This window comes from Morus notabilis, unplaced genomic scaffold, assembly GCF_000414095.1.
Source record: "Morus notabilis unplaced genomic scaffold, ASM41409v2 Scaffold4090, whole genome shotgun sequence".
Classification (NCBI taxonomy): Eukaryota; Viridiplantae; Streptophyta; class Magnoliopsida; order Rosales; family Moraceae; genus Morus; species Morus notabilis.
This window is the reverse complement of record NW_010358780.1, coordinates 31,927-43,919: the sequence shown is the minus strand read 5'-3', so window position 1 is coordinate 43,919 and position 11,993 is coordinate 31,927. Positions and strand designations below refer to the sequence as shown.

Here is an 11,993-nt window from a genome sequence, read left to right as displayed (position 1 = left end):
TAAGATTCTCTTATCCAAATCAAAACCTTTATAATAATGTCCGGTTATAGCTAAATAATCCTTGTTGGCAACGGCGGACCAAATATCCGCCGTTAACGCAACGCAACCACTTGTAGAGTGTAGAAGGTTGATTAATGCTTCCTTTTCTTGTTTATATAATTTTAATGCATCTTTCCTAAGAGTAGTTCTAGAAAAAAATTGTGCATTAGGATTATGTACAATTTTAATATAACGTTGTCAATTTCTTTGTTCAGGAAAACTTAGTGGTTGCTCTAATGTGGCTATTAATCGTATCATTTCCATACGATCAACTTGCGGATCGTATTTCCACGTGCTTAGACCGCCGGTTTGGCGGTCAAACGATAATTGCGTTTGGCGGAGATCAGCTCCGCCTCCTTGCTTTTGAAGACACTTTTCAGAGTGCCTTCTTAAGTGTGTAGTGCCGTGAATAGTGTTACCTTGTAATTTCTCACCACAATATTTACATTGAGCTACGTATTTAATGTTACCATTATTGTCGACATCCTCGAATGTGTTGAAGTGCTCCCAAACTGCTGAGGTGCGCTTGCATTTCTTCTTAGAACTTGCAACACTTGCACTAGCACTACCGCTTGCCTCTCCTCCACGGCCACTTGTGCCACCACCATTGCATCCCCAACCTCTAGTACGTCCACCAGGAGTCGGATTTGCAGTTTCATCAGCAACTCTTTCCATAGTTTGCGATTCCTGCGTTTGAAAAACATTAGGAAATTGCCCTTCTTCGATGTTGAATTAGGCATCAATGGGAATATCACCACCATAACCAGAAGAAGCCATTATGAAAAATAAGAGAGATTGAGAGCGCTTTGAGAGAGCTTAAGAGAGATCGAGATTCGAGAGAGATTTAAGCGAGATTAAGAGAGATTTGAGAGAGATTAAGAGAAATTGAGAGAGATTAAGAGAAATTGAGAGAGGATGAGAGTTTTGGGGTAAGGAAAATGGTTGGGAGAAGGGGGGGTATTTATAGGAAAATTTTTGGGTTGAAAAACAAATTTTTTCCTCCAAAAATTCGGGTCCAACGGCTACAAATTTTTCTGGCAGTTCGGGCAAAAATCGAGCAGGTCGGGCAACGGTACAAAATCTGACCGTTTGGTTCAAAAAATTCGGGCAAAATTCGGGTTCGGGTTGGGTTCAGGCAAAAAGACTAGTTTTTTCAAAATTTGGGCATTTTTTCGGGCTAACGATCAAAAAACATCGGGCATTTTTCGGGCAACGGGCAAAAATCAGGCAACGGTCACAAAAATTCGAGCAACGGTCACAGAAATTCGGGCAGTTCGGGCACAAATTCAGGCAGTTTTCGGGCAGCTTCGGGTATTGCCAGAAAATTCAAAAAAAATCCGGCAAACGGCAGGGGACGACTTCTCCACGGCGGCGGGCTGTCGGGGGGATTAATATTTTTGAGCTACCCGTGCCCGAAGAAAACCGTGGTCGGGCGGCGAGAGTGACCTGCCTGACGTGCCCGAAAGTTCAGCACTGCCTCAGCTACACAAGTTTGCATGAGTCACAAGAGAGTTCATTAGGCAAAGTGATACATGATTGAGTGGATAATTTACAAAACTGACCAAGTAAAACTTGCACCATGGTGATCTAGGCTCAATTTTAAGAAACAGAAATTGCAATACAGCAGTTTTCTGAAAATAATTATAACAAATATTGACAGGTTTAATATTAATTATAGGAATTAGCAATTTTTATACTTTAGTGAAGAAAAAAATATAAAGTATTTTAATAGCATTTATTAAAAACATGTGAGTGGAAATAGTGACGATAATAGGGACAGTTATGAGAAAAATGTATGGTGCAGGCTACTTTCCAAGATTTTTGTACTTTTTGTCTTAAATACATATGTTATTAATTTTTATTCCCTTTGCCTCAATTTCCTTTTAAAAATTGCTGTTATTTTTTTTATTTCTTTTCTACACATGCAGAAATAACAGAACTATGAAAAGGTTCTTTCAAAAAGAACTATGAAAAGGAATATATCTATCACATATAAAATATTATCCATGTTAACTGCTTTTGCTTTCTCTAGTTCATCAAATGTTTGTTGGATTGGTTCTTGTTCTAGATTCATTAGCTTCTTTGTAATGGCTGATTTAAAGTTCTTGCATAAAAGTACGTCTTTCATTCAATATGTATTATTATTGTAATGGCTGATTTAAAGTTCTTGCATAAAGGCATATTATTATTTGGCCTCTTATTTAGCGGGGAGTCTCTAACGAATATGTGGGCGTATTTAACACATGATTTCAGGTATTTCTTCAAGGTCCAAGCCACCAGGTTCGTCCCTCAATTAAGTTCAAGTGTGTGATAATCATTAATTTCTTGATCAAGGAAAAGGGCGAAGACATGATAAGCTGTAAATGTAATACCCTAAACTTTATGTTTATGAATATGTTTCATGTATGACAAGGAATTATTGAGATTTCTTATTTAAGTTAATGGTCAACGACTTTGTGGTTACTCGATTATTTTGATAATTAGTTTCTGATATTCTACCATGTGCAAGAATAAAAAATAATTAATTTTGAGCCGTTAGAGATTTAAAAAATTACGAGTTACTTAATTTTTTAAATAATTAAGTGAAGATCATGAAACACCATTATGGCACGAGACCAACATGAAAGCGGTGGTATAAATTGTTTTAATGTAAGAGATGGTGTAGACTAACAAAATAAAATTTTGGATGGAATTTCTAGCATTGAATTCTTAATCAGAGTATTGAAATTACTTATAGAGGAAATTTTTATAAAAATCTAATTTCGGGGCCAAATTTATAATTTTAGCAAATTCGGAATCTAAGACATAATTCTTTTTGAAAACATGGAGTCCAAAGCATGATTTTAAAAATGTTTGGGGTCAAAAATAAAATAAACGATGGGTTTCTGAAAAATGTTTGGATTCATAATTCTTTCATCTTTCTCACTCTCTCTCCTCAACCATTCCCGCAACTCCCGCAACCCCCTACAAGAAAACCATCTTCCACACCTCCAAACTTCAAATTTCTTCATCCTTTCTCTTCCAAATCCATAGAAGAACTAAACCCTTACTTTTTCCCCCACTTTAAACGCATTTGGTACCCCCAAAAACTGTTCCAAAGTTGCTGTCAAAATGGAATCCGAGAAGAAGGTTAAAGCTTCTTCAACATAGAGTTGGGTTTTCGAAAGGTAGCTCTCTCAATCACTTTCCAAAGACATTTTCTTCTATGAGCAGCAACTAACATGAATTTTCTTGTGTTTTGTCTTTGATATTATTCCTCAAATACATCCATCCATGATCAGCCATATCCTCACCCTTAAAGCTACAAGTTTGAGCTTCTAGAAACCGAACTTTTGATTAGTTTTCAAGGGTAAGACTCTCAACCTTTAGAGTTTTGTTATTGAGGTTAAATGTGTTATTCTTATGGCTTTAGATTGAGTTTTCGTTGATTTGAGCTTGATAAACTTGAAATAGGATGTTGATTGAATACATTTTAATTTTTTTGGAATCCTTTCTATACTGTTTTGCCATAGATATAATTTTTCCTTTAAAATAAAATCCTAAGCTTTAAGTGGGTTCAAGAATCACGAAAAAAGGATTTTTCTAGAATTAGTTATGATTTTTACAAGTTGTGCAAAAATCTGTCAAATTCCTGACGGAAATTTTTGTCTAGATTTCGGGCTGATTTTGATGAGACTAATGAATCTTAAACCTAGCTTCTAAAGGCTCTAAAGAAATCCCCATGAGTCTACTTTGATTTGGCAGTAGTTTCGTAATTTTTGGAATTTTCTTCAATTTATTATAAATTTTCTCGTAACAGAAGTCGAATCAGCCCATTTGACAGAGTTTGTGCTAAGAGACTAACTTTTGTAACTTTGATAGATTTAGAACTTGGACTATGTTTTGAGATTTTGTGGCTTGATTTGGCTAAGATGTTGACGCATGAAGATCTTAAAAAAAGTTTATTATGAGGTAGATTTATAATGGGGGATGACTAAAAGTGATGCGTACATTTTGATTTTGAATGTGAATGTTAACTTTTAGTTTTACTATGTTGGTTTGATTTTGATATACGACCAGCGTAAATGTAAGATGTTTTGTGTTCTGCAGCGAAAATTGTTGGCGCAAGGAGAAATTTGGAGGTATTTATTTGGTGTTCATTGATTTTTTTTTTAGTTGATTCTCTGCTTAGGTTGATTTCTGGATATGATTTTTTAGTAATATGAGTTGATTGATTTTTTTAGTAATATGAAACCAGTAGAGGAATTAGAGTCCTCATGCTTAGACTCTCTAGTAACAATAGGCGATCATAATTCATTCAGATCATAATTTGGTAGTAAATTTGTAACAATAACAGTTTGAAATGGCTCCGGAAAAAGTACTACAAAGTACCATGCACCTCAACAGTTTTGTCTCTTGGAATGTTGATGCAAGAGTTTATACAGCAGTTCAAGCGACTTGTTTCCGGTGGTTCTTAGATTTGCAAAAGCAAACCACAGAATCATTGAGGCAAAACTGGCAATTAATTATTGCCTTGGTTTATTTTTACAAACCAGAGGATCATTGTTTTGTGTTTGAGACGTCGAAGCAAGGGGAAAGGAAAAAGAGTCTCTGTTGATTTTGGCCTTGAGGATGTGTTATATATTATGGGACTTCCCATAGATGGGATGCCAACTACAGGACTTGAGAGTGCGGATCCTGTTGGAGTTATTAGAACGCATTTAAACCTAAGCGAGTCCAAGGCTAAGGAGTTGCTCAAAGTGAAAAAGGGTAAAGAATGCTTTGGAAACAGTTTAATAGAATTGAAGAAGATATTTGAAGAGGTTCCAGAAGAATGCCATGGGTTGAGTTTAGAGCCTTATGTGAAGGTTTACTTACTGTATTTGTTGGGACAAGTGGTTTTTCCCAATACCTCAAGGACCATTGCTGCGATGTATCTACCGCTGCTGGACTTGCAGACAATAAATGATTATGCTTGGGGAGCTGCTGAACATGGCTTAATCTGAAGACATGGCATGACCCCTTCTTCCACTGTCACTTTTCTCAATTTGCACAAACTGAAAATTTACAAATCCCTGAGCATTTTGAAACCTCCAACTTTGAAACAAAACTCATCTCCATCACAAGCTCATCTCCATCACTCGTGGCCTTCGACATTGCAACTCAACACCAACACCAGCGACCAACTGCAGCAAATCCGGTGGCTCTAGCAACGTACCTCTTCTCCTCTTCTTCTCATTCTGCCTCTTCTCTTTTTCATTTTTTTTAGGTGAAGTTGGTTTATGGTTTTTCCATTTATTCTTATTTTTCTGTTAGTTTCTGGGCTCTGGGTTTTCCGTGGATTCCAATGATAGAATTGTCTTCATTTTGCCCTTTTTCTCTCTCCTCTCTCTCTCTGTCGTCGATCGATAATATATTTAAGTCCAGAACTTTCAATCAGTCTTCACTATTTCATTCCTCAACAAGAATTGTCCCCTTCTCGCTGACATAGATCCCATCAATTGTTCTTAACATGACATTTTCAGACTTTTGAGTGAATAACCCTTAAGTCACACACATTAAAACCAATAAGCTTGTTATAAAAAGTTTTTTCCTTTCCATTTATTTTTACTATCATTTAAGTACAAATTACCCTCTTTCTAATTGGGGAAAAAAAAGAGTTAGACCTAAATTGCCCCGCACAGGAAAGCTAAAAGAGAGAGAAAAAAGAGTAGAATCGTAATTTTACATGAATGAACAGTAATTTAAATCTGTGGGAACAGGGGATCTTCCCTTCTTCTTTAGTATATCTAATAATAATTAGGAACTAATATTTTTTTTTATTCTTTTATAATTAGTAATTGAAAGTTTCTCCAGTTGTTCCCCGAAAATTAATTTTTGAGTGTTGGTTTGTATTTTTTAAAAAATTATATTTGTATTTTTAAAAAATTACCGGATAAACTCAAGAATGGATAGGTAACTCAAATTAATTTTTGAGTGTTGGTTTGTATTTTTTAAAAAATTATATTTGTATTTTTAAAAAATTATTTAAATTGATTTAGAACAATTAAAATTAAATTTAAGATATACCCAATGTGCCTAAATGGGTCAACCAAACGACCCAATTTCCTAATTTCCCTAAATTAAACCCTCTTCCAAAAACTTTAGAAGATGAACAGTGCATTTTAAACGACATCGTTTATCTTAAACCACCGTTTTTATTTTAAACGAGATTTTTTTTATTTTTTATTTTTTTTTCCTCTCATTTCCCACCTGCCTGCCAATGGCGCGTCTCGTGATAGTAAGCTTTAGTCCATTATCCTCCCCATTTTTTCAGAAATAATTTCCTCTCTGAAAAATACTCTCCGCTCACTCAAACCTTCTTCCAAATCTCCATTTTTCAGAAATACTTTCCGCTCACTCATGTAAAGCCTCCAGTATTTGGCTATTGCAATTTTCAGAAACTTTCTCTCCATTCTTCTCTCTCGACCGTCTCTGTAAGCTCGTCTCGTCTCGTCTCTCTTTTGGCTATTGCAATTGGCAGGTAAGGCCTCCAGTATGTCAAAAAGAGAAAATTTTTATAATGGTGCTATAGGTTCGAATGTGTGTGAATCGAGGATTATTGCTATAGTTTTAAATTGATAGCATTCCCCATTTTCATTTTCCTAATTCTCAAACCGTTGACCCTAATTGCTTTTATGATTCTGTCAAAATGATTCTTGTTTGCTCTCAAAATGCTCTTGGGGTTTGATCGTTTTGTGAATGATGATCTGCTTGTTTTCCTTATGTCGTAGCAGAACCGATGATTTTCTGTCATGGTTCTGTCAAAATTGCTCTTCTTTTCTGTGAATGATGATCTGCTAATTTTTCTTATGTCGTAGCAGAACTGATGATTTTCTGGTTTCTTTCTATTTGCTCTTTGAATGTTTCCAATGATGCTCTTCACATTTCCATCAAATTTGTTTTTTAACGTTTTGTCCTCTTATTTGTTTTTTGCTTATTGGTTTTATGCTAATATCAGACCGCAGATCTTGACTCCAGTATGTCAAATTCCACAGAACCTTTGAACTTCAACTAACAAAGAGTGCTCATGCCAGTTCCCTAAGAAGTCAAAATTGATAATTGAAAACGGTCGTCTGATTTATATATGTCCTAATGACTATTGTGGGTTCCATAGCTGCTGGGAGGAAGACGACTCAATTGAGTTCAAAAATATGCGGTGTCGATGTGGTTGTAATATGGGATTTTTTATTATCACTACTGAAAATAATCCAAATAAATTGTTTTATAAATGTTTTAGCTGTAACATTTTCCGTTGGTGGAGTAGAAACATGGACCAGGGCAGCGGCGGCAGAAATGCCAAGGGGAAGGGGAAGGTCAGCGGCAGTGGTCAGAGAAAGGCCAGCGGCAGGGGCCAGGGAAAGGGTAATGTCAACAGCAGTAGCGACGAGGAGGATGAGGGAAATGCCAGCGGCAGGGGCCAGGGAAAGGGAAAGGCCAGTGGCAGTAGCGAGAAGGAGGATGAGATGGACCCCGTTGATGAGCTCTGTGATATGATGCAAAATGTTATACTAACAAATGTTGCCATGTTAAGAAAGCTAAAGAAGTTGAAAGACAAATAATTATTTATTTGCTATTTGTATATTACTGACTATTGTATTCATATTAGCCTAACTATTGTATATTACTGACTATTGTATTCATATTAGCTATTGTATTCATATTAGCCTAACTATTGTATGCATACATTTGTACATCGAGTTTTGGTCCCCACCATGCTGACTAATTTTGTAGTGGATGGTCTCAGCTTTAATTACTAGCTTTGCTTTTCTTATCCATATATTCAGTTGAAGTATGGCCTTAGTTTTTTCCACACGGTATGAATTTGCTCTTTTTGGTTCAAAATAATGTGGTTTGAACCTCTTGGTTCAAAACATATTAGTTTGAAAAGTGTTTTACTTTTTGGTTCAAAACAGAGAATAAGTTTGAAATTCCACTGGGGACTATGCTTTTTTAGTGGCATAGTAAGAATGAGAGAACAAAAAAGAATGGGTTATAAAAAATGAGACTATTCGTTTTTAGTAGCATAATAAGAATGGGTAATAAAAAAAAATGGTCATCCACTGGGGACTATGCTTTTTTAGTGACATAGTAAGAATGAGATAACAAAAAAAGAATGGGTTATAAAAAAAATGGTCCTCCACTGGGGACTATGCTTCTTTAGTGGCATAGTAAGAATGAGATTAAAAAAAATAATGGGTAATAAAAAAATGGTCCTCCACTGGAAACTATGCTTTTTTAGTGGCATAATAAGAATGAGATAACAAAAAAACATCGGCCTCCACTAATCTCTAATTGACTAATACTTTAAGGAAAAAACATGGTCCTCCACTGGGGACTATGCTTAGTATGGGCCATCCCATCGTGGGCCTTTACATGGGCCGGGATGGGCCGGCCGATGTTAGACTTATTCGTGCTGGCCAGGTCCGACCCAATTCATGTTAGACTTGTTTGATCCGACCCAACTCATGTTAGACTTGTTCGATTATTAAACTAGCTCCATTGGATCCATGCTCGACCTTAAAGCTATTAATAGGCCTTGCACATCGAAGACCCCTACGCATTGTGGAAGGCTTTCAAAGAAAGCAATTGAAAGAATCTCGTGGTGCATTCAACATGCCTCGGGAACAACAGATGAAAGAAAGCAATTAAAAGAATCCGTGTTTAAAGAAAACCAAAGGCTTTCAAAGGTTGAGATTAAATTGTCTCCGCAAAACAATAGAATTGAAAATAAAAACTCAACCGAACCGACAAACACAAATCCTACTTGATCATTGCTCGTCATCAATTCTTTCCTTCCCACTAACAAATATACCATCGAGAAACTTACTAATATCTTTCTTCTTCACTTGGCATTTCTGTCAAAACAAAATACAAACTTAGCCTCAGAATATTGAATCGATATTTTCATATTTTAACCAAATGCAATGTATTTTCAAGTAATAACTATACACCCGGTTTATCAAAGCAGCAGATTGCAATACAAGCTCAATGTCATTTCCATCCAAAATCAACTCATCCTCAACCCTTTCCAACCGTATAACAGTTACACCATCAAGCATATCAACCTTTCTGACCTAGAGAATACAAAACATAAAACTAAAAGGAATAAACATAAAAAAAAATCGTGATCCTAAATGTTAGTGTTACAAAACACAAGAGCAGGAGCAAAAATATGCAGAATTGCAAACAACCACAGGTTCTCAAATAAACCAACAACAATTGAAATGGAGGGAAAATAAAATGTACTTGTTTTTCACAACTAAAATTGACTGAACAAATCTAACATGTGTTGGGTCGGACCGAACAAGTCTAACATAGTCTTACTATGCCACTAAAAAAGCATAGTCCCCAATGGAGGACCATGGTTTTATTACACATTCTTATTATGCTACTAACCAAAAATTATATTTTACCATACTCTATCTCTAAAGTATCTTTGATTTAAAGTATCAATTTCATCTCCAACCCATTTATTCTATATTTAACACTAAAAGGAATATTCTCTTTATATTCTTTTTTATATTTATTTAAATATTACTTTCTATTAATTCTCAACAATTTATGTATTTCACAAATTATGCCCACATACAATATTTTTTTAACATAGTGGTCCGTTTATCGTTTAATAAATTTATAGAATATATTTAAATAATCAATGCACCATTTATGCTTAATGCGGTAATTACAAATAACTTTATATTACGAAAAAAAACACATGGTAAGTTTAAGATACATAATTTAATTGGGTTTTCTCTAATATTCAAGAAAATCCTTCATTTATTAGTCATTGTTAGAAAAGCTATATAATAGTATGCCCACATACAATATTTTTTTAACATAGTGGTCCGTTTATCGTTTAAGAAATTTATAAAATATATTTAAATAATCAATGCACCATTTATGCTTAATGCGGTAATTACAAATAACTTTATATTAAGAAAAAAAACACACGGTAAGTTTAAGATACATAATTTAATTGGGTTTTCTCTAATATTCAAGAAAACCTTCATTTATTAGTCATTGTTAGAAAAGCTATATAATAATCACTTCATTATCCCTTTAAAGTTTAAAAATAAGGTAATTTGGGTTTTCTTTGTAATTAATTTCCTTTTCCGCCCGTCTTTCCGCTAAGCTGTGTTGGTTGTTGAGACAATACTTGTCCACCAACCAACCACAAATATAATTTTCATTATTGGTTGTTGAGAAAATACTTGTAAAGAAAAAAGAAAACAGTTTACTAACAATGAATATTAAACGGCATCGTTTAATATAAATCACCGTCGGTTTAAACAACAGTGCTTATTAATTATTTGGGAGATGAAAAGAGTATATGCCACTAAAAAAACATAGTCCCCATTGGAGGACCATGTTTTTTCCTTAAAGTATTAGTTAATCAGAGATTAGTGAAGGCCGATGTTTTTTGTCATCTCATTCTTACTATGCGACTAAAAAAACATAATCCCTAGTGGAGGATCATTTTTTTATTACCAATTCTTATTATGCTACTAAAAACGAATAGTCCCCTGGAAGACAATGTTTTTAATTTTACCAATTCAACATTCCAAGTGTTTAGAATAATTGTATTTATTTTATTCTATATCAAGTAATTGGACGCATTTGCCCTCAGTTACATTTTGTGGAGCACATATAAGATGTAATAACAAATTCCTTGAATTTTCATTATGAGTGCTACACTGGCAAAAACATATTTGATTAAAAAGCCAAATCAAAATATATCTAACAAACTGTACAGAGAAGAAGAAAAATACTTAAATCAGAATAAAAAAGAAATAATAATAATAGTAAAACCAAACTAGTTAGAATCCAGCCCGCGTTGAAGACGATCGGAGGTAAAAAAAACATTGTCAAAATCGGCTGATCTGGAGAAAGAGAGGGAAGAAGCTCGTCTGATTTGGAGAGATGATCGAAGCTAAGATGCTAGTGGTGGCGCTGGTGCCGCACTTGGTAATGGTGCAAAAAAAAGAGGCGTCGTGAGGCCGCAATCTGCAAGGTCAGAGGAGATCGGAGAATCGGAGGAGAAGATCGGAGTCTTCGGTGTCGTAACACCTCCCTCAGCGATCATAACTTCCAATCGTGACAGCAAATCAGAGGTGCGATATCGGTGAGTTCCAAATCGCGATAGCCATATCGGCATGGAAGAGAGAAAATGTGCAGCGTAGGGGAGAGCTACGCCAGCCGGAAAATATACAGAGGAGAGAGATATGAGCAAAGAGAAGAAAGAGGGGTAGAGAAGAGAGACAGGGGAGGAGGAGCCTTGGCTACGGCGGAGAAAGGAGGCGGCAAGAGAGAGAGAGAGAGAGAGAGAGGAGATCAGATTACGTGGAGGAGAGAGAGAGAGAAACAGGAGGGGCTGGATAGAGAGAGAGCAGTGTTAGAAAGAAGGAGAGAGAATGAGATAGCACGGCAGATTAGGGTTTAATTAAATATAATTAGGAGTATTTTTGTCTTTTAAAATATGATTAAAATATCAAAATAAGAATCAAAGGGGTAGACTTTATTAGAAGGGTAGAAATCATCATCTATGTGATTTGGAGGTAAATTGCACAATTTTCTCTTAGAAATAACTGACTTTTCATATATTATATACTAGTTCCTACCTGTACGAGATTTATCTTAAAATACAAAATATTCCTGCAAAGATTAGGGGAAGCCAAGGCCTACTTAATAGATTTTCTTTTGTTTTAAAATCTAATCAACTTGATTAATTTTAGTATTAATTTCCCGGTTTTAAGAATAACTCGTTAAAACTTAGAAAAGTTTTCTAATAATAGCGGCCAGCTCATGGCTTTAAAGGGAACTTGTTCAGCGTTGAACGCTTTACCCCTTAGCCGGTGCTGACAACAAGTTTTACAAGTACTTTTCTAGTTTTTATAAATGAGGCTCACCACACATCTTGGTCCAAAACAAATATC

General features: G+C 35.3%; 1 long non-coding RNA gene across 1 annotated transcript; it reads left to right on the top strand.

Moving 5' to 3' along the window:
* The first annotated feature begins 2,939 nt into the window (after positions 1-2,939).
* On the top strand, positions 2,940-7,744 carry LOC112090672. Its single transcript, XR_002901752.1, has 4 exons — positions 2,940-3,206; positions 3,321-3,388; positions 4,129-4,160; positions 7,019-7,744. It is a non-coding gene; the product is annotated as an uncharacterized LOC112090672 (long non-coding RNA).
* Positions 7,745-11,993: the final 4,249 nt, after the last annotated feature.